This window comes from Schistocerca piceifrons, chromosome 3 (genome assembly GCF_021461385.2).
Source record: "Schistocerca piceifrons isolate TAMUIC-IGC-003096 chromosome 3, iqSchPice1.1, whole genome shotgun sequence".
Classification (NCBI taxonomy): domain Eukaryota; kingdom Metazoa; phylum Arthropoda; class Insecta; order Orthoptera; family Acrididae; genus Schistocerca; species Schistocerca piceifrons.
In genome coordinates this window covers 576,220,257-576,243,177 of record NC_060140.1, presented here as the reverse complement: position 1 = coordinate 576,243,177, position 22,921 = coordinate 576,220,257, and the positions used below count along the sequence as shown (strand labels likewise).

At 45.8% G+C, this 22,921-nt stretch overlaps 1 long non-coding RNA gene across 1 annotated transcript in view; it reads right to left on the bottom strand.

Annotated features, from left to right (window-relative positions):
• Nucleotides 1–3,327, bottom strand: part of LOC124790107 — a 54,971-nt gene extending 51,644 nt beyond the window's left edge. Inside the window, exon 1 of the long non-coding RNA XR_007016224.1 lies at nucleotides 3,264–3,327. This is a non-coding gene — a long non-coding RNA (uncharacterized LOC124790107). The remainder of the gene's footprint in view (nucleotides 1–3,263) is intronic.
• Nucleotides 3,328–22,921: the final 19,594 nt, after the last annotated feature.

The window sequence follows — 22,921 nt, the reverse complement described above, 5'->3', positions numbered from 1 at the left end:
CAGTGTGTAGCTTATATACTAATACGGCAAAGAACGCGACAGTTCAAGACAATGTAGAATGACACGTGAGAGAAAATTTCCTTGTGTGTTGATATCCTTCAAGAATGGAGGGAAAGACGAAGAATATGATGCCAAGGTGAGCTATGAATACATGGAGATTGTCATAGCCAAAGACAGCACGAAACAGACGCCAGTGGAGTCAATCTGGAAAAAACCTGTGGGATGCTGCAGCGCCAACAACTGAACGATGACACAGATCGCAGCTGGATAATATATGTACATGGTGTGTGAACTAGGCAGTAGACAAGCAGATCTTCCTGAGAACTGGTTCTTTTTGTCTAGTATACAGAACAGGAATACTATCTAAATGTAAGCTAGGTCATAGTTCAGTTGTTGGTGCTGTAGTATTCCAAAGATTTTTCTAGACTGAGTCCACATTTTACGCTTGCGACCTGGGTGATTGTTCAGTGTATCCTCTGTTGTGTAACAGGATTAAAAGCCCTCTATCTGAAATGAATTTCCTTTGAACAAGCTGCGAAGGAAACTAGGAGGTATCTGGAAATAGATTAAAGATTAGGGAGAAGAAATGAAAAGGTTTAAGGTTTGCCGATGACGTTCTAATTCTGTTAGAGATGGACGAGGACTTGGAAGTGTGGTTGAACGGACTGGATAGTGCCTAGCTGTAAGATGATCATCGACAAAAATCAAAAAAAGGGTGAGGGAATGTAATTCAGATGATGCTAGGATTAGACCAGTAAGTGAGGCACTTGCCAGTCGTAGATGAGTTTTGTAATTTAGGCAGCAAAATAAACGACGAATTTAAATGTTAGGAAATCTTTTCAGGAAGTATTTGCCTGGAGTGTCGCCTTGTACAGAACTCTAAGTGGACCACGGAAAGTACAGACAATAACAAAATTAAAGTTTCTGAAACATGCTGAAGATTAGAAACGTCGATTCAATTACTAACGAGGATGTAATGAATCGAATTGTGCAGAACATAAATTTGTGGCACAAGTTGGCTCAAAGAAGGGACTGGTTGGTAGGACACATCCTCAGGTATTGAGTAAACCACAATTTGGTAACAAGAGGAAGTGGAGGGAGATGTAGGCTTAGTAAAGTAAGCAATTCGAAATGCCTGTACAGGTTGGGTGCACTGGTTATGCAAAGAGGAACTCTAGACAAGTAGTGAGCTGCATCAAAGCAGTATTTGGAGTGAATAACTCAGCAACAATACAGTCACAGCACCAACGATCGAACCACGACCTGAACAGCACGTGGACAGTATACCTGGGCTTTGGCGGTGGACACACAGATGCTTCTAAGAATTTTCATACCTATTGGTTTGCTTCCACGGCAGGTGTAATTTCCAATGACGGAAATAAAAGTAAGCTTCCAGACTGATATTAGAATTCAGAGTAAAAGGATATCAGTGATGATTTGGTGATGACATCGCTTCCTCAGTAAAAATGAAAGTTTACAAGATCTGTTGAATGGAACAGTACAGAATATGGATTAAATGTAAACCGGAAGCAAGGCAAAGGTAATGAGATGTAGCAGAAATAAAAAAAGCAAGAAACTTAATATCAAACTTTGGGGGGGGGGGGGGGGGGGAATCACGAAGTAAGCGAAGTTAAGGATTCTGCTACATTGGAAGCAAAATTACCAATGACAGACGAAGCAAGGAAGACACAAAAAGCAGACTAGCACTGGCAAAAACGGAATTTCTGTCTAAGAGAAGTCTACTAGTATCGAACATAGCCGTTAATTTGACGAAGAAATATCTGAGAATGTACGTTTAGAGTACAACATTGTGTGCTAGTGAAACATGGACTGTGGGTAAACGGGGATAGAAGAGAATCCAGACATCTGAGATGGAGAGCTGACGAGGTTCTCCGCAGAATCAGCGAAGAACATAACATTTGGAAAACACTGACAAGAAGAACGGACAGGACATGTCTTACATCAGGGAATAACCTCCATGGTACTAGAAGGAGCTGAAGATAAAAACTGTAGCAGAAGACAGAGATTTCAAAACATCCAACAAATAATTGAAGCTGTAGGGTGGAAGCGCTACTCTGAGATGAATAGGTTAGGGTAGAATAGGCGTCAAACCAGTCAGAAGACTGATGATTCCGAAAAAACATACTTTCCATCTGCGATACAGGTGATCATTCACTGGATTTTCCGTCGCCTAGCAAGAAGTTGACAAATGCAAATCATTGTAAATGTGAACATTTTAGGTTAGGCTTTACCGTGACTGTTATTGATATCGAATGAAACAGCAAATTTGCTGTTACCAGTCACTGTTTATCCTGACGCGTTTCGAAGGTTTAAACCTCCATCATCAGGTGGATTTACATGTGTTAGTATGACGTGTGTGTTGATTTCGGTTGACGCTCTGGCACCGTCTCCAGTGGTCAGTAAACAAAGATGGTCGCAAAGATCTTGGTTTACGAAATATGACTCTTTACGAGAAAGAAAGGAGCCTGTGACCACCGGAAGTAGCACAAGGTACCCCAAAACCGTAACACAACACAGACATGTGACATACTAACAGATGTAAGTCCACCTGACTATAGAGGTTTATACGTTCGAAATGCGTCGTGGATATAAATAAACAGTGACCGATAACAGCAAACTTGTTTATTTAAAATGCAGATAAGCAGACCTTTCGTGGAAGTGAAAACACATTTTCTTGGACGCAATCACATGATCGTTAGATGGTGTCGAGCAACAATCGCTATCATCAGAATAACTGAAACAGCCTGATGGTGGTCTCCAAGTAATGAGAATCTGACAAAGCATTATTTAGCGACCCTCATGACGATGCTTCAAAAGTTCTGATGACGGCCAATGGTGACCGGTGCTGCTAAACGTTTTTGTGACTGCGTCAAAGGAAATGAAAAAGAAAAATCAGCAACTGTCCCCGAAAAAATGTAATTTTTCTACAAACATGGAAATGAGTGTAACAGTATTGACGAGTGGAGAGATGAGTGAATGGCTTTTTGAAGAAGGCAGAAACAGCGCGATAGGAAAGTTGCGGCGTAAGCTCCTGAGGACATCGGCCTGTCACATGCGGCCTACAGTTGCGGATGTAGCGATAAAATTATCAGATGGACGGCTGTCGACGCGCAGGGCATTGGCGTGGCAGGGTGCGGCAGCCTCGCCCCTCGGTCAAGCAGAGCAAGCGATCGACGCCACCCGCGGCCAGCAGCAGGCACCCCCGCCGCTCGCGCCTGCGCCTTAAGGTAGACCTTACTCACCCCAGGGTGGCTGCTTTTCGGAGACGACGTCCTCGGCCGGCGGGTCGCGGCGCGTCGCCCGCCGCCATCTTCGCGCTCGGCTCTCCCCCTCCCCCTGCGGCCCCCGCCCCTGCCCTCCCTCGCCGGGCGCCCCTCCCGCGGACCCCCCACCAGGCGCGGCGGGCGGTTTTCGGCTTTGTGCTGGCGGCGTGGCGGCGGCGCTGCTGCGGGGTCAACGGCCGGCCCCAGACGGCACGGCGTAGCGCGTCAACCCACCTGACGTTGGCCGAGGTTAGTGCGCGCCCGCGCGCCCGCGCGCCCGCCGACCTTCGGCGCGTTCGTTGCCTTCGCCACGGCCCGCCCTGGCAGGCTTGCGAAAAAACGACCAGCCAGAAGCTCCAGACGTCTGCGCCTGGCGCGCCCTCCCTAGTTTGCACGCCTGGCTCCAGCTGCCGTGCCGCCACCGCCGCCGCAGCTTGCGTGCCGATTCTTTTCCACCTCTTCCCTTCCCGTCCCTCTTCCTCTCGCGCTCGTTGCCCCGGCCCGGCGTCTCGGCCTTTTTATTATTTTTCGCGGTCCGTCGCACAAAGGGCCCGGTTGTGCGTATCGCGCCGGCGGTCCTCGCTGAACGGTTTGCCCGCAGCATTGTTCGCGGCCGGTCACCGCTGGAACTCTCCTCGCCATCTGTCGACCGCCGTCTCCTTTGTCTCCGTTTCCTCTTCTCGTTTTCACTCGGTGCACGATTCGAGCGCAATATAAATTTTGTTGGCCTAGGCCACGTGCAGCGGAGCCTGCGCAGAATACGCTCTCTGGTCACGGCAGACAGAACGCCGAAGATTACTGACCGTACCCTTTCACAGCTTCCAGAAGGTTTCTATATCTTCGTCTGCGGTTTCTCAGTCGCTCTGAGTGAGTGAGACAGCATTCGTGCATTGTACCGGAACCACATATTAATCATTTCGCCTTGCAAATCACTGACGGGAACAAAGAAAAACTAACGTCGCTCGCCGGCCGGTGTGGCCGTGCGGTTCTAGGCGCTTCAGTCTGGAACCGCGTGACCGCTACGGTCGCAGGTTCGAATCCTGCCTCGGGCATGGATGTGTGTGATGGCCTTAGGTTAGTTAGGTTTAATTACTTCTAAGTTCTAGGGGACTGATGACCACAGATGTTAAGTCCCATAGTGCTCAGAGCCAATTGAACCATTTTTGAACTAACGTCGCCCACACTCAGTGCGAATTGTATTTCATCCTTTCTTCACCATACTTACAAGAACATTATCTTTGGAGCTCTCTGTTGTAACTGAACCCTATATTCTGAAAAGATTTTTAGCAAATAAGCTAGTTCTCCCCCTTACAATTTTTCAATATACGAGTCTGACGATTTCGGCATCCTTCGACAGAATGAAAGTATGGTCACTACTTTTCCGCGATATACCCCTGAGAAACTGACAGAAATGAGATCATTTGCAAGTGATAGTAAATTTGGCAATAAAAGACAAAAGTACATTTTCTTCTGCTGTAATATCATGGACAATTTCAGTGTCCAATACTTGCAAGTACCTCTATCTCGAGCACGGATGAAGCAGAACACATGTGAAGCAGAACACATGTGATTTTATTTCTTGTAGAACGACCAATACTATCGCCTTCTCTTCGTCCTCAGACACAGTGCATATGAACACCTATCGATATGGTTGTAGACAACTGAAGCCCTGTCAGTGTAATAAACGCTGCCATTGGCCACTTTGCCGCAGCCATATGTAACCGTTCATTTTCTTTCTTTTGTTCTTTTTAAAAAAACGTAACTAGCAGTTACTCTGACTACTAATATAATAATCGAATACTGTAACAATGAAAAGCCCAGTGAACGACTTAATTTCGCTAGCACGGTTCAAACACGCACAGAAATAGCGCAACGGTTCAGACACTGTATTTTCGCTCAGTCTATCCAACCTGATTCACTTTTCTCCTCTTTTTACTGAAACAATGCAGCCAGAAGCTACGAGGTTTCCTTCAACGATGACAAGACCGATACCATCCTCCATATCCTTGCAACATCAGCTTTGAGCTCACTCATTGTTCTCGATGTCGACAGTAAAAAAACTCTAGAAAGATGGAATAACAAATTCTATCATATTATACACTAATTGTAACCACTGTAGGAATTTCCAATAAATACACAGCATCGACTCCGGAATTCCTCATATTTAAATCAAGTGTCGGCGCTACATATATTTTTGGCGATTACAGAATCCACTTGAGTAGTGAAACTAATACGTGAGCGGAAGTTGGGATGTTCTGATTCCGTACCTCTGCGGCAAACATTTCGCATCACTTAAATTAAAATTCGCCAGACACTGACATTCTCAGTCTTGAAAATAGTATGCACCTTGAATGTTACATCGATCCAACAAGGCTAATGCCGATATATCGCCATATCGCTGACATACAGGCCTTTGCCAAAGGACTAGGATATTTTCAAAGCGTCACTAACATATCACAAAATTTTTAGACAGAAAAATCGATAAATAATCGGCACCGCTTGCAGAAGTTCCTGCTGGTCGATGAGTATTCAGAAGAACTCCAGCCTATGCCAGAGAGTGGGCCATCAGAAAGGGTTGGAAGTTCTTCCGATTTTGTTCGTTCCGGAGCAAATGTTACTCGTCAGATGAAGTCGAGAGCTGTCTTGGCATTTAATCACAGTCGCTACCGAATTTTGGTATTGCTGTGGTCCAACAGTGTCCAAAGTGTAGGTGAGCGCCTTAGTTTTTCGTCAGAACTTCGGGATAAAGTCATAAAAATTTTATCGCGTTTATATGTAATTTAATCATCTCTTTGATCAGTCTCTTTAAGACAGTTGTTTCGCACAGTATTGCCTTCCAGCGACGCGTGTAAATGATCCCTAGACGTTTTGACTGTCGCTGGCCAGCTACGTAAACGCTTTGCACCGTTTTTCTCATTTCCTGCTCTTACATTCGCTTGGCACTGGAGTTTTTACACTGTTCGGATTCCTTTCGACGCGCGCGTTCCTGTGACTCGCGTTTCCTACCGTTCCGAACATATCTGCGCGTCATATGAGACGATTTCTTTCATCATTTTGTGCTTTTCCATTTAATACCGATTTTCACTTATATTCCGGCGAATTCCTTTTTGTCTCACTTTGGGTGCGGTCCGCAGCTCCCTTCAATGACAGCCAAATCAGTGTCCTAGCTAATGTTTCCACGCTGCACCAATTTCTAACTTTACACAAAGCTAGAGCGTAGACAGGTATGACGACGTCAGAAGCAAAACAAAAACCGCGCGACAAACACGCACAGAAGTGATGAACCCGTTGTGTGTCCTATCACTGTTGACGCGTTATTAGTCACAAGTTATTAGAGATCGAATGTGGCGATTTCTTGACACACAAGGAAGTTGGACCGACGGGCGAACAGACGTTTCCACGTCAAAATACCAGAGGTGTGAAGCGCACTTCGGGACGGTAAGTGTCGAAGATAGTCCCGCCGTGGGACGGCGGATGCTGGCGAGTCTAGGCGAGCGGCTAGATAGGCGCGCGGCAACTGGTCTGCGCGCAGCCCCGGCGGGGCAGCGGCCGCGCCTCGGATAGCGCGGCGTAGCGGTCTGCTCGGAATAGAACAAGCGTGACTCAACATTATAGAAGCAGCGGCAGTACTAGTAGTAGCGGCGGCGGCGCGGCAAAAAGTCGCGGCAGGGAAACATAACCTCAAGGTGAGAAAGTGTAGTCCATTGAGCCCCGGGGCAGCCACTCAGTCAGTGTGTCACGCGCTATCCTAGCTGGCTGGCTGGCTAGCTACCTAGCCTAGCTCTGCCGCGTAATCGCTCAACGGGACTCCACGGCAGCGGTGGCGGCGGCGGCTGGCGCACCGTTGCATGGCTGCGGCTACGTGGCAGCCGCCTCTGCCAGTCGCCAGTTTCCACTTTCTGCACCACATGTTCCCAAATTATAAGAGTCGAGGGGCACGAAAGGGAAGCAGTGGTTGGGAAGGGAGTGAGATAGGGTTGTAGCCTCTCCCCGATGTTATTCAATCTGTATATTGAGCAAGTAGTAAAGGAAACAAAAGAAAAATTTGGAGTAGGTATTAAAATCTATGGGGAAGAAATGAAAACTTTGAGGTTCGCCGATGACACTGTAATTCTGTCAGAGACAGCAAAGGACTTGGAAGAGCAGCTGAACGGAACGGACAGTATCTTGAAAGGAGGATATAATATGAACATCAACAAAAGAAAAACGAGTATAATGGAATGTAGTCGAATTAAGTCGGGTGATGCTGAGGGAATTAGATTAGGAAATGAGACACTTAAAGTAGTAAAGGAGTTTTGCTATTTGGGGAGCAAAATAACTGATGATGGTCGAAGTAGAGAGGATATAAAATGTAGACTAGCAATGGCAAGGAAAGCGTTTCTGAAGAAGAGAAATTTGTTAATATCGAGAATAGATTTAAGCGTCAGGAAGTCGTTTCTGAAAGTATTTTTATGGAGTGTGGCCATGTATGGAAGTGATGCGTACACAGTACTACGAAAATCCGACACGCTGAGACTCGCGCATCCACACGTCTTAGCCGGGACGGTCGTAAGGAATTTCAGAAAGATTTGGTAGAAAAATCCACTTCTTCTAATGAATGGCGGCTCTCTTTAAATGTATGTAAGTGTAAAATAATGCCTATAACGAAGCGGAAGAAGAATACCGACTCCGATTATTAATTTACTGATGAACATGTGAGCATGTCACAGTACATACACTGACCAGCGGAAAAATTATTTTATTGGAGGTGAAAAAGGCTAACAGGTTACTGTTTTAAAAGACTTTGTGTGAAAAGAGGGCTACCAACTGCCTGACCTGTACAAATTTTCCCAAAAATTTTGTCATTCGAATATAATTGCGCTCTTTTTAACATGCAACTCACATCTAACGCTCACAAGCTCCCCTAATCGAAAATCGCTCACACCCACCAGTTTATCGCTGTAAGTCACTCATACCCATCCGATCTCAAAATGGTTCAAATGGCTCTGAGCACTATGGGACTTAACATCTGAGGTCAATAGTCCCCTAGACTTAGAACTACACTACTGGCCATTAAAATTGCTACACCAAGAGGAAATGCAGATGATAAACGGGTACGCAGAACAACCACCTCTGGCCGTAATGACGACCTTGATACGCCTGGGCATTGAGTCAAACAGAGCGTGGATGGCATTTACAGGTACAGCTGCCTATGCAGCTTCAACACGATACCACAGTTCATCAAGGGTAGTGACTGGCGTATTGCGACGAGCCAGTTGCTCGGCAACCATTGACCAGACGTTTTCAGTTGGTGAGAGATCAGGAGAACGTGCTGGCCAGGGCAGCAGTCGAACATTTTCTGTATCTAGAAAGGCCCGTACAGTGCCTGCAACATTCGGGCGTGCATTATCCTGCTGAAATGTAGGATTTCGCAGGGATCGAATGAAGGTTAGAGCCACGGGTTGTGACACATCTCAAATGTAACGTCCACTGTTCAAAGTGCCGTCAATGCGAACAAGAGGTGACCGAGACGTGTAACCAATGGCACCCCATACCACCACGCCGGGTGATACGCCAGAATGGCGGTGACGAATACGCGCTTTCAATGTGCGTTCACCGCGATGTCGCCAAATACGGATACGAACATCATAATGCTGTAAACAGAACCTGTATTCATCCGAAAAAATGACGTTTTTCCATTCATGCACCCAGGTTCATCGTTGTGTACACCATCGCAGGCTCTCCTGTCTGTGATGCAGCGTCAAGGGTAACCGCTCCATGGTCACCGAGCTGATAGTCCATGCTGCGGCAAACGTAGTCGAACTGTTCGTGCAGATGATTGTTGTCTTGCAAAAGTCCCCATCTGTTGACTCAGGGATCGACGTGGCTGCACGATCCGTTACAGCCATGCGGATAAGATGCCTGTCATCTCGACTGGTAGTGATACGAGGCCGTTGGGATCCAGCACGGTGTTCCGTATTACCCTCCTGAACCCACCGATTCCATATTCTGCTAACAGTCATTGGATATAGACCAACGCAAGCAGCAATGTCACGATACGATAAACTGCAATCGCGATAGGGTACAATCCGACCTTTATCAAAGTTGGAAACGTGATGGTACGCATTTCTCCTCCTTAGACGAGGCATCACAACAACGTTTCACCAGGCAACGCCGGTCAACTGCTGTTTGTGTATGAGAAATAGGTTGGAAACTCTCCTCATGTCCCCGCCAACCTTGTGTGAATGCTCTGAAAAGCTAATCATTTGTATATCACAGCATCTTCTTCCTGTCGGTTAAATTTCGCGTCTGCAGCACGTCATCTTCGTGGTGTAGCGATTTTAGTGGCCAGTAGTGTACTTAAACCTAACTAACCTAAGGACATCACACACATCCATGCCCGAGGCAGGATTCGAACCTGCTACGTAGCAGCAGTGCGGTTCCGGACTGAAGCGCCTAGAACCGCTCGGCCACAGCGGCCGGCTCATCCGATCTCACTTGCTCATTCTCATCCGCGCATGCTGCTTAACGGTCATTACCTCTTTGTGTCTTCAATCTGACAGCCCCAGCCTCCTTCGCTTTGTGCTACTACTAACGTCTCCCTCCCGTCTCACTTACTGCTACTATCCCTTTCAATCCTTCCCATTGCTGCAGTCTAATCTCACTGTCACTATGTCTCTCTTCCCTTGTCATTGTCAGAGACTCTGTCTTTCACTATCACTGGCTCTCACCCACTTCCTCTCTCTTTACTGACCTCTCGCTGGCACTGTCTCCTTCACTCTTTTCCTGGCGCTGTTCTGTGACTGTCAACAGTGTTCCACTGCCACTCTGTCTCTCTCTTTCTCCCATACTACCATTGTCATCTTCGCTCTTTCTATACCACAATCACTGTCTACTGTCTTCTATTATTTAATAGTTTTCCGTCTCTTTCCCATTGCCACTGTGTCCTTTTCTCTCAGCACAACAAAGCGCGTATATGTTCTCATGCCAAAATTTTTGGGAACATTTTTAAAGATGCTGAGGAAGGTAGAATGAGGCAGCTGGTACCCCACTTTTCACTCAAGAGTCAAAAACAGGAGCACATTAGCCTCCTTGTGCGCCGATAGGAGCATTTTCCGCAGCTATCATTCTTTTCCCTGCTACAGCAGTGCATTTCACTTGCATGCAAAGAACTTTATCGCCCAGTAAAATATTCATAGCTTCTTTACGTGAAAGCGAAATAACGCGAAATCAATTTTACATCTCCGACTGGATTTTACGTGCACAGAAATTTTGCATATGCTTCACTATTACAACACGGGGTTCCCAGAATCTTTCTGGTGAAAACGGAGGCACTTTACAGCACATATCTCGATGCTATATGACTTCAAAAACTATGTTTTCGCCTCACATAACACATTACGTGCGTATTTTAAGTGCGCATGTAGTGTAAATTCGAAATTGTATCTCCAAAACGGATAAAGATATCACGAAAACTTTCAAGGTTATTCGATATCGAGAGCTTAGGAATATATCGTAAAAATGTTCAGCCATCTGCTGTGCATAGCCGTCTTGGGATCGGCTCGGTTTTGGTATCCAGAAACCATGTTTATCGGGTTTTCTCAGGAACCGCCCATGAAATAAATGGGGCCTCCATGAGACTCTTAAGGCGGGCCATAGTCCACATATAATGCAAAACGAACCAATCGATTTGCTCCATTTACCGAAGCTGAAGGACGTGAGTAATTTCAAACTTTCACATTGTACTGTAGGATAGTTACACTAATTTATACTTCAACTGGGTGTACAATTGGTTCTTAGCCCAAATGCTAAGTGACCCTACTTTTCTGTTACCAATAGAACCCGAGGTATGAGCCCCGGAAATTCCCTTTTCTATGCTCGGCGTTTTGGAACATATAACCACTGCTCACCGTGGTAATGAATGCCGTCTGTGCTGTTAAGCCTGGTTTTCCTGCGAGCAAGAATTTTGCACCTAGCGAACAGGAGCGAAACTTAAAATACGTTACGCGTTTGTGTTTTCCCAGAAAATGAAACTTCAAGCGCATTAACTATTCAGCCCACACGTGCTATATGGGGAGAGTATTTAAACAAGCTTTTGTTACTTAAACCAAAGTGCTACTATACTTTACGGTACTGATGATCTTGTGGGAGAAAAGAAAAGGAAATTCCTGGGTTTGCCCCTGGCTAGACGAATAATGGACGATGGGCAAGAGGATTAATTGCTCCAGACTGACTCGAAGTAGAAAAACAGTCAGCATTATGCTTTGGACACGGCGTCAACCAACACAGTTTTTCTTCCTGGCCATTGAGACGCACCTATGGCTTTTTAGCACGTTTTATAGCCATTGTATACACGAAATTTACCTGGCTTGCAGCAACAGCTTCACTAGAACGCATCGTACAACGCATCAGATTCGTCCAGACGGTTGACCTGTCACGCCTGAGGTAAAGAACATCTCCACTATTTTTTCACTGTCAATGGGACGACGCAATACATCCGGCGCATTACGTTCTACACGGCGCAAAATTCGTGCTCGTAGGGAAATCGGGCTTTACGGGCACTTGCCGCAATTATATTACTTTTTTCGTGTCCAGAACAATCAGTACAGTACAGTTATTTACAAATTCAAAATAACACAACACAAAATAATATCTACAGCATGTACATAGCCTTTGTACATGTTAAATTGATTTTGAGGCCCAACATTCGGCAGCCTTGATTACTGGAACATTTACTGAAACCAGGTTCTCCAGCGTGCGCGCTTCAGGCAACTTCTGACAGACCAAGAGATGTCCAGTATCTTGTAGTTCTCCACATTCACAGGTTGTAGCCCCACCACGTCATACCAGTTCGCAGTCTCTTCAAGTCTTCCTCAAAAAAATGGTTCAAATGGCTCTGAGCACTATGGGACTCAACTGCTGAGGTCATAAGTCCCCTAGAACTTAGAACTACTTAAACCTAACTAACCTAAGGACAACACAAACATCCATGCCCGAGGAAGGATTCGAACCTGCGACGGTAGCGGTCGCGCGGTTCCAGACTGTAGCGCCAGAACCCCTCGGCCACCAGCGGCCGGCAAGTCTTCCTCATCTGGTAGGTTAGTTCTTCCTTTAAGTTTCGGTTGTTACTTTTAGTCACTTTGTTTCACCACAGTTCTATTCGGCGAGCAGGAGGTGATGACGTAAGTGCTTCATTTGTACGAAGAAAGCTCTTTCTCAACTTCAGCGTGGGATAGATGCTTCGCTTCCAAACACAGGATGCCTGGTATCATTTTCCTGTTTCTTATTCTCAATCTCTGTAGCTGTTCTTCGTCTAATATCCGGCGGTGCTATGCCTATAAGACTGTAGATTTTGTCTACTGAAGTTGATCGTAGGCAGCCGACCAACTCCAGCTCACGTGCTGCAGTTACGAAAGCGTACAAGCGGAGCAGGGAGGAGTGGCGAATTTGTCTACTAAAACTGGACTATCCTAGAGTATGGTATTGTGAAAGACACTTCATGGCAGTACCTCTGGGGCTTAACGAGTGAAACCCGTCCCAACGAAATGCAAGTGGCCCAAAATAAATATCTTAGGTGTATTTTGAGAGGGAACAGATACTCCAGAATCAGAGGCCCGCACCACGACTCCCACATGGGTAAGTCAGAGACAGCAGTTCAGAAACAAACAACGAATCTACAAAGTAATATCGATCAGGTTCGCGACGCAGTCAGGCAGGTGGAGCACACAGGAACAACGATTCCTGGCACCGATTCAAAGATCCTAAGACGTTAGCCCAGATGGCATAAGATAATTTTAGAACAAAATTGTCAGGAGTAGGCTCTTAAAATCCTTTTATAGAGTGAAATCAAGTGAACATAATCCCCACCTCTCACACACAAGGGTGGAGTGAAGGTCAGATGGAGGCGATGGGACTTCAAACACACTCATTGTCAGGGAAAAAAGTCGGGAATCATTCTAACAACGATACGGGGCGCAAAGAAAAAAAAATCCATTGACACAAACAACTTTGATAAATGGTAGAACGTTACGGTCCAACCTCTGGGAAACATCTAGAAAACAGCGAGCCGGCCGCAGTGGCCGTGCGGTTCTAGACGCTTCAGTCCCGAACCGCGTGACTGCTACGGTCGCAGGTTCGAATCCTGCCTCGGGCATGGATGCGCGTGATGTGCTTAGGTTCTTTAGGTTTACGTAGTTCTAAGTTCTAGGGGACTGATGACATAAGATGTTAAGTCTCATAGTGGTCAGAGCCATTTGAAAACAGCGAAGTTAGACGGTTGTTGGTGTGCTACTGTCGTTAGCCTCTACGGAAAATGGTTGAAGGATGCTGAAACGGCCGGCCGCTGTGACCGAGCGGTTCTAGGCGCTTCAGTCCGGAACCGCGCTGCTGCTACGGTCGCATTTTCGAATCCTGCTTCAGGCATGGATGTGTGTGATATCCTAAAGTTAGTTAGGTTTAAGTAGTTCTAAGTCTAGGGGACTGATGACCTCAGATGTTAAGTCCGATAGACCTCAGAACCATTTTGAATCATTTGAGGCTGAAACTGAGAGTAGGCGACGAGGTTTTAGCAGAACCTAGAGCTCGGAGGTTTGTCCTCTGCGTAAAGGAGGATAGAAGGCGATGTGTTGGAGATGTACGACAGCGTACAGCGCTGGTGCAGGCACATGTGTATCGGAGGGCATCTTTAACGCGCACGTTGACCACGGGGTTCCGTGGCAGCCACCATATTCAACTACAAGAAGCTCTTAATGCGGTCCGTGGTGCCGATGACAGATGGTTTGTTCGGTACGGATACCATGAGAAAGCGCGCCTAAATTGTGGTCCTTCTCCGTGATTGGCAGCTGTGTTCGGAAGTAGCGTGCAAAAATGATAAACTTCTGCTGTTAATATCAGAAAAACTAAACATTGACTTTAACTGCATTTAATATAAAAGCATCTCTCAATTGCGGGCCATCATTCCATTATTTCACAACTATATATACCTGCAGTATAATAAACAATTGCTAAACGAAAATGTAAACGAAGTTTAACTTGGATGGCGGGTAAAGTGGTTCGGCTGTAAGAGCAGAGCTGGTTCGGCCATCTCGGAGGACAAACATGTTGTCTGCCGTGGTCGTATCGGTTAAGAACTTAATTACAATCTCTGATTATTTGGACATGTAATGGAGGAACAGTTTGACAGAAATTACGGTTATGGAAATTATTTGTGAGTCATAAAGTGGAATATAATTGTGCAGTTTCTCGTTTTATGCAAAAAAAAAAGCGAGTGGTATCTCGTATAAAGAAGCTTATTAGAAATTTAATTATTTATACAATACCAGTTCTTCGCTTAAGAGTTTATTACAGCCTCAAGGTAATGGATTCACAGTCTACGTGTTGCTTTATACGCAGGGGACATTAACTACAGAAGACTGGTGAACGTTATTCAGAACTTAGGCATTCCACTCAGGGCGGTGGTAGCAACTGCGCACTCACATGTACTGTAGTCTTCGTATAAATGAGATGAGTGACACGTCATTTGTGGTAACGCAGAGCAGATACGAAGGAGGGAAATTTTCGAGGGAAGGTATTTATCAGACACACATATAATAAACAATTGCTAAACGAAAATGTAAACGAAGTTTAGGAAACTACTGCGAAAGCAAAGAGAGCTTCACTCTAAGTTTAAACGCAGCCAAAACCTCTCAGACAAACAGAAGCTAAACGATGTCAAAGTTAGCGTAAGGAGGGCTATGCGTGAAGCGTTCAGTGAATTCTAAAGTAAAATTCCATGTACCGACTTGACAGAAAATCCTAGGAAGTTCTGGTCTTACGTTAAATCAGTAAGTGGCTCGAAACAGCATATCCAGACACTCCGGGATGATGATGGCATTGAAACAGAGGATGACACGCGTAAAGCTGAAATACTAAACACCTTTTTCCAAAGCTGTTTCACAAAGGAAGACCGCACTGCAGTTCCTTCTCTAAATCCTCGCACAAACGAAAAAATGGCTCACATCGAAATAAGTGTCCAAGGAATAGAAAAGCAACTGGAATCACTCCGCTGGACCTGACGGGATACCAATTCGATTCTACACAGAGTACGCGAAAGAACTTGCCCCCCTTCTAACAGCCGTGTACCGCAAGTCTCTAGAGGAACGGAAGGTTCCAAATGATTGGAAAAGAGCACAGGTAGTCCCAGTCTTCAAGAAGGGTCGTCGAGCAGATGCGCAAAACTATAGACCTATATCTCTGACGTCGATCTGTTGTAGAATTTTAGAACATGTTTTTTGCTCGAGTATCATGTCGTTTTTGGAAACCCAGAATCTACTATGTAGGAATCAACATGGATTCCGGAAACAGCGATCGTGTGAGACCCAACTCGCTTTATTTGTTCATGAGACCCAGAAAATATTAGATACAGGCTCCCAGGTAGAGGCTATTTTTCTTGACTTCCGGAAGGCGTTCGATACAGTTCCGCACTGTCGCCTGATAAACAAAGTAAGAGCCTACGGAATATCAGACCAGCTGTGTGGCTGGATTGAAGAGTTTTTAGCAAACAGAACACAGCATGTTGTTGTCAATGGAGAGACGTCTACAGACGTTAAAGTAACCTCTGGCGTGCCACAGGGGAGTGTTATGGGACCATTGCTTTTCACAATATATATAAATGACCTAGTAGATAGTGTTGGATGTCCCAAGCGGCTTTTCGCGGATGATGCTGTAGTATACAGAGAAGTTGCAGCATTAGAAAATTGTAGCGAAATGCAGGAAGATCTGCAGCGGATAGGCACTTGGTGCAGAGAGTGGCAACTGACCCTTAACATAGACAAATGTAATGTATTGCGAATACATAGAAAGAAGGATCCTTTATTGTATGAGTATATGATAGCGGAACAAACACTGGTAGCAGTAACTTCTGTAAAATATCTGGGAGTATGCGTGCGGAACGATTTGAAGTGGAATGATCATATAAAATTAATTGTTGGTAAGGCGGGTACCAGGTTGAGATTCATTGGGAGAGTCCTTAGAAAATGTAGTCCATCAACAAAGGAGGTGGCTTACAAAACACTCGTTCGACCTGTACTTGAGTATTGCTCATCAGTGTGGGATCCGTACCAGATCGGGTTGGCGGAGGAGATAGAGAAGATCCAAAGAAGAGCGGTGCGTTTCGTCACAGGGTTATTTGGTAACCGTGATAGCGTTACGGAGATGTTTAACAAACTCAATTGGCAGACTCTGCAAGAGAGGCGCTCTGCATCGCGGTGTAGCTTGCTCGCCAGGTTTCGAGAGGGTGCGTTTCTGGATGAGGTATCGAATATATTGCTTCCCCCTACTTATACCTCCCGAGGAGATCACGAATGTAAAATTAGAGAGATTCGAGCGCGCACGGAGGCTTTCAGACAGTCGTTCTTCCCGCGAACCATACGCGAGTGGAACAGGAAAGGGAGGTAATGACAGTGGCACGTAAAGTGCCCTCCGCCACACACCGTTGGGTGGCTTGCGAAGAATAAATGTAGATGTAGATGTAGAAATCCCTCTCATTATCGATATATATATCTCTCTTCCAGTTGCCTTACCGTGCGTGTTCCCCAAAAGACATCATCTATTAAGATTGCGCTCGGCCCGGGTTCATCGAGACTGGACCGCAGATCAAAGGGAACGTGCCGCCTAGTCAGTTTAGTAGCGCCTCTTTTTAATCAGGTCTGCGATCGCGTCCGGATATGCCGTTATCCAGGTGAACGGCAGCTCGAGACGTGGCACTCCGCCGCTGACGAAGGGGAGTGGCGCCAAAATGTTCCATAGTGGACGTTCGCCTGGGATTCTATGGTATCTGTGCTAGTAATAGAAGGCAGCGTAACAGCTGTTGACTACATACACATTATTGTGGGCCCCTGCAGCCCTCACGCTTGATGTATCCCCCGACAATGATGACTTCGTCAACAAAATAGCTGTCCGTGTCTCAAGACCAGAATCGTACTAGGAGCGTGATACAGTAGCGTGCAATTAATCGGCACAAGACGATTAAACTTTAACTGTGTACATTTGTTACTATATGTATAGTACAGTTATCGGCTTACTGAATATTAATAACTAATGCTTCCTCCTTTATCTTTTCTAAGCTTCTGAACATGGTGTGGTATAGATTCGTTCAGGTTAGAGCAAGTGTTTCATAGTTTGTCATCATGAAATCCCGTTTTCATCACATTTACTATGATGCGTTCTTTTGTTGAACCGTCCATTTTACCCAGACTCCTTTTCACAGTATCCTTCCTGATGTTTTCCTCCACGACCGTCTTGACTGCTTTAGAAGTGTGACACGGGATCAGATCATGTTAAAATTTCGTACACCAGCTGCAAAGATCTACAGAAATGGCGCAACCCGCGCCTAAGGACTTCCGTGTATTTGGCTGAATTCATCAGGCCATCAGCCGGAACTAGTGTCCCAGAGCCACTTGCAATGAAGAAGGAGGGTGTTTTACAGTCTGCTCAAAATGCTCAGCGCACTGTACCTCATGGGTGCTTCACCTGATAAAACTTGCTCTGTTTTTCTGAACAATAAAATGTGATCATCACGCAAATTAAAAGTTTCCATTCATTGGCGGTCCAAGATTTACATATTTTGGTCCATGCCAACCATTTTTTTCTTCACGGAAGGTGTTAACATCTGCTTCTTTATTGGCTTCGTGCCTTCTGTCCACAATCGAGAAACCTATGTGGTAGCATCGAATATTCAGTTTCAATCCTAGTACCCGGCAAATGTCTCAGAACGTCCTTAATTATCTTGCGAGGAGGAACTCTGTTGTTTCTAAATAGAGTTTTCTCAGTTTTTGGAGCAGTTTTTCTTTTTCGTTCACCCTTGCGTTTTCTGTTTAAAGACAATGAGGCGGTATCACTGTATGCCCTAATAAGACTTGTAACACTAGATTTTCCCTCACCAACAACAGAGGCAGTGTCTCTTACAGTCACAGACGCGTGCTCTATTATTAGGTGAAATGCCCACTTTAACAGAAACACAATGTTTTCTTGTCGAGAACACAGAAATAACATACTCTGTTGCTACACATACAAGCACTCGACTGAACTGGAGGGAAGATACAATTGTTGTTCATAGTCAAGGCAACAATTGTCCGTCAAGAGTCCAACGACTGGGCAGATAAAAATGGTTACAGCTAATCAGTTTCAATTCCTTCTAAAATTCGCATGAGCTGAACACAACTGGGGCGCTATGGGGCGGCACCTTCGCGTGCACATACCATCGGTCTGCAATTAACGGGAATTGCGTGACCTCTACGTAGACATTTTGTGCTATATACCTCCGGAAACCTACGAAGGGCCTGTCGAATCTATGCCACGTAGATTCGCCGCTGTTTTACTTTCTGAAGGCGAGTCAACATACTATCATGCAGACGGTCATAATGTCTTGGATCATCATTGAAAGAATTCTGTGGTAATACTTAGAAGCGATATCATCAAATGCGACTATCACTTAGATATTAGAAAAGGCAATTGGAAGGATTCTGGGGAAGTGCGGTGCGTATGTGTAGGAAATTCCATACAAGAAGATAGGAGTATTGTTCCTGTGTCTGGAGTCAAGGATTCTGGAGAAGTGCGGTCCATGTGTATGGAGTCTTCATCAAGTAGGCGAAACTATGGTCCTAAAGCGATAGCTCATACGAAAGTGTAACAGACACGCTCGGTGAACTTATCTTTGGAAGACAGGCAACATAGTTCTCGCGCAATCATGTCGCGTAAATTTAGAGGCTCTGCATTCGAGGAAGGCTTTACGAGCACTATGCTGCCGGACCGCTTTCGCATATCTCGTGACAGTAAGATAAGAGATATTAGGGTGCATGCAGAGGCATATAGACAGACGTTTTCCCCTCACACAATTCGCGGAAGGGACTGAATATCGATAACACTGGTGCAATGTAGCCTCCGTCACGTGTTGTGAAGTGGCTTGTGGCGTAGACAGGAGGGTGCTTAAGTATGTGTACAGTAGGTATTGGGAGGGGCGTTTGAAGAGTCCGTGCAAAAATAAAAACTACTTACGGGTCAACCTTTTTTTTTTTCGACAGTGTCTCCTTTTAGACTTATACACTTCGTCCAACGCTGTTCTAATTTGTTGATCCCTCCCGAATAATGGGAATTGTCCAGCTCTGCAAAATAGCTATTAGTTGCTCCAATCACCTCCTCGTTTGAATAAAATCTTTCTCCCACCAGCCATTTCTTCAAATTGGGGAACAAATAGTAGTCCGAGGGAGCCAAGTCTGGGGAATAGGGAGGATGTGAAACGAGTTGGAATCCTATTTCCATTAATTCTGTGACCATAACTGCTGAGGTATGTGCTGGTGCTTTGTCGTTATGGAAAAGGACGTTTTTGCAGTCCAATCGCCGGCGTTTCTCTTGCAGCCTGGTTTTCAAACGGTCTAATAACGATGAATAATATTCACCTGTAATAGGTTTACCCTTTTCCAGATACTCGATGAGGATTGTCCCTCGCGAATCCCAAAAGACAGTCACCATAACCTTTACAGCCGAAGGAATGGTCTTCGCCTTTTTTGGGGCAGATTCTCCCTTGGTAACCCATTGTTTAGATTGTTGTTTGGTGTCAGGAGTATGGTAATGTATCCATGTTTCATCCACAGTGACAAAAGGACGCTTAAAGTCTAGCAGATTCTTCCTGAACAGCTGCAAACCATCCTTGCAACACTTCACACGATTCCGTTTTGGTCAAACGTGAGCAATCGCGGAACCCATCTTGCGGATAGCTTTCTCATATCCAAATGTTTATGCGAAATATTAAGTACCCGTTCATTCGAGATGCCCACAGCACTAGCAATCTCACGCACCTTAACTCTTCTGTCATCCATCGCCATATCATGGTTTTATCAATGATTTCTGGACTCGTAACCTCCTCAGGTCATCCACAATGTTCAACATCACTTGTGCCCATAAGGCCACTCCGAAAATTTTGAAACCACTTATAAACTGTTCTAATCGAAGGTGCGGAGTCACCGTAATGTTTATCAAGCTTCTCCTTAGTCTCCTGAGGCGTTTTGCCTTTCATAAAGTAATGGTTAATCACCACACGAAATTCTTTTTCGTCCATTTTTTGACAATCACTCGACTTCTTTGATTCACACGAATGCCAAACACAAATAAATAGACCAATATGGCTGAAACTTGGTGTGCGTTCTTTTCAAAGATGCTACTAACTATACATGACCTCGATACGCGCCGGTGCTGCCACCTCTGTTACCTTGCCATGGTTAAACGTGCATGACAAGGTGGCGCTATACAAAACCGGCGCCGGCAACTGTGGTGCAGGTGCACCACGGATCATAGATGACAGGGGAGAAAGACGGTTGCAGAGATGTGTACGAGCGAACAGACGGGCACCTGTTGAGCACCTAACCCTCCTCCCCCGCCAGATGAACCAACGGGTTACCAACAGTGTCTGCTCAACGACTGTTCAGCGAAGGTGGCTGCGTATAGGCCTCTGCAGCAGGCGTCTGGTTTGTGCACCCATACTGAGTGTTGTTCAACGACGACGAAGGCTGGAATTGGCACGTCAGTACCGCAAGTGGACCCCACCGAGTGGCTACGCTTTATGCTTCCTCCAACAATAGTCGGAACGATCCAGGCCGGAGGAGGGAGCATTAAGGTCTCCGGTCGTTTGAAACCCAGCTCGCGCTATTCGTCCACGAGACTCAGAGGGCCATACACACGGGCTCCCAGGTAGACGCCGTGTTTCTTGACTTCCGCAAGGCGTTCGATACAGTTACCCACTGTCGTTTAATGAACAAAGTAAGAGCATATGGACTATCAGACCAATTGTGTGATTGGATTGAACAGCATGTCATTCTCAATGGAGAGAAGTCTTCCGAAGTAAGAGTGATTTCAGGTGTGCCGCAGGGGAGTGTCGTAGGACCGTTGCTATTCACAATATACATAAATGACCTTGTGGATGACATCGGAAGTTCACTGAGGCTTTTTGCGGATGATGCTGTGGTATATCGAGAGGCTGTAACAATGGAAAATTGTACTGAAATGCAGGAGGATCTGCAGCGAATTGACGCATGGTGCAGGGAATGGCAATTGAATCTCGATGTAGACAAGTGTAATGTGCTGCGAATACATAGAAAGATAGATCCCTCATCATTTAGCTACAAAATAGCAGGTCAGCAACTGGAAGCAGTTAATTCCATAAATTATCTGGGAGTAGGCATTAGGAGTGATTTAAAATGGAATGATCATATAAAGTTGATCGTCGGTAAAGCAGATGCCAGACCGAGATTCACTGGAAGAATCCTGAGGAAATGCAATCCGAAAACAAAGGAAGTAGGTTACACTACGCTTGTTCGCCCACTGCTAGAATACTGCTCCGCAGTGTGGGATCCGTACCAGATAGGGTTGATAGAAGAGATAGAAAAGATCCAACGGAGAGCAGCGCGCTTCGTTGCTGGATCATTTAGTAATCGCGAAAGCGTTACGATGATAGATAAACTCCAGTGGAAGACTTTGCAGGAGAGACGCTCAGTAGCTCGGTACGGGCTTTTGTTGAAGTTTCGAGAACATACCTTCACCGAAGAGTCAAGCAGTATATTGCTCCCTCCTACGTATATCTCGCGAAGAGACCATGAGGATAAAATTAGAGAGATTAGAGCCCACACAGAAGCATACCAACAATCCTTCTTTCCGCGAACAATACGAGACTGGAATAGAAGGGAGAACCGATAGAGATACTCAAGGTACCCTCCGCCACACACCGTCAAGTGGCTTGCGGAGTATGGATGTAGAAGTAGATAGATGTAGAATGCTTTCGTGGCGTTGCCTAGCTGACCTCGTCATTCTAGATGGATCACACAAGTATGACTTTATCTTTGGGGACAGTTCCGTCCCTGCTGTACATACAGTGCTTCTACCAACAGGACAAGGCAACGTGTCACACAGCTCTCAGAGAGCGCCAAGATGAGTTTACCTTATTCCCCGGATTAAAACCCAACCGAGAATCTGTAGGACCATCTCGATAGGGCTGTTCGCGCCATGGATGCTGAACGCAGAAACATATCGTAGCAGGCCACGACGCTGGATTCGGCACGGCTCACGTTCCTGTCGCTAAATTCCAGAGCCTCGTCAACTCTCTTCCTGCACCTCTCGCAGCAGTCTGCGCTGCAAGAGGTGATTATTCACACTTGTGACAGGTGATCACAATAAAGTGACAGTACAGTGTATTATTATGAATTACAGAAAATACACTCATGCTCATAAATTAAGGATAATTGTAGAATATGGTGGCACACAACGTGGCACCACACAAAACTGACGCTAACAGCATAGGGTACACACACGACACAGATCTGTAAGTCCACGGTATTGGTGATAAGTTGAGAAATCCGTCCCGAAACACATGTGCTACAAAACGCCACTGTCTCCTGCGCATGTACCCCGACATCAATATGGGATATGATTACCTTGCACACGTACACAGGCCGTACAACGGGTTGGCATACTCTGGATCAGGTGGTCGGGCAGCTGCTGGGGTATAGCCTCCGATTCTTGCGCCAGTGCCTGTCAGAGTTCCTGCAGTGTCGTAGGGGTTTCAAGATGTGCAGCGATACGTCGACCGAGAGCATCCCAGACGTGCTCGATGGGATTTTGGTCTGGAGAACAGG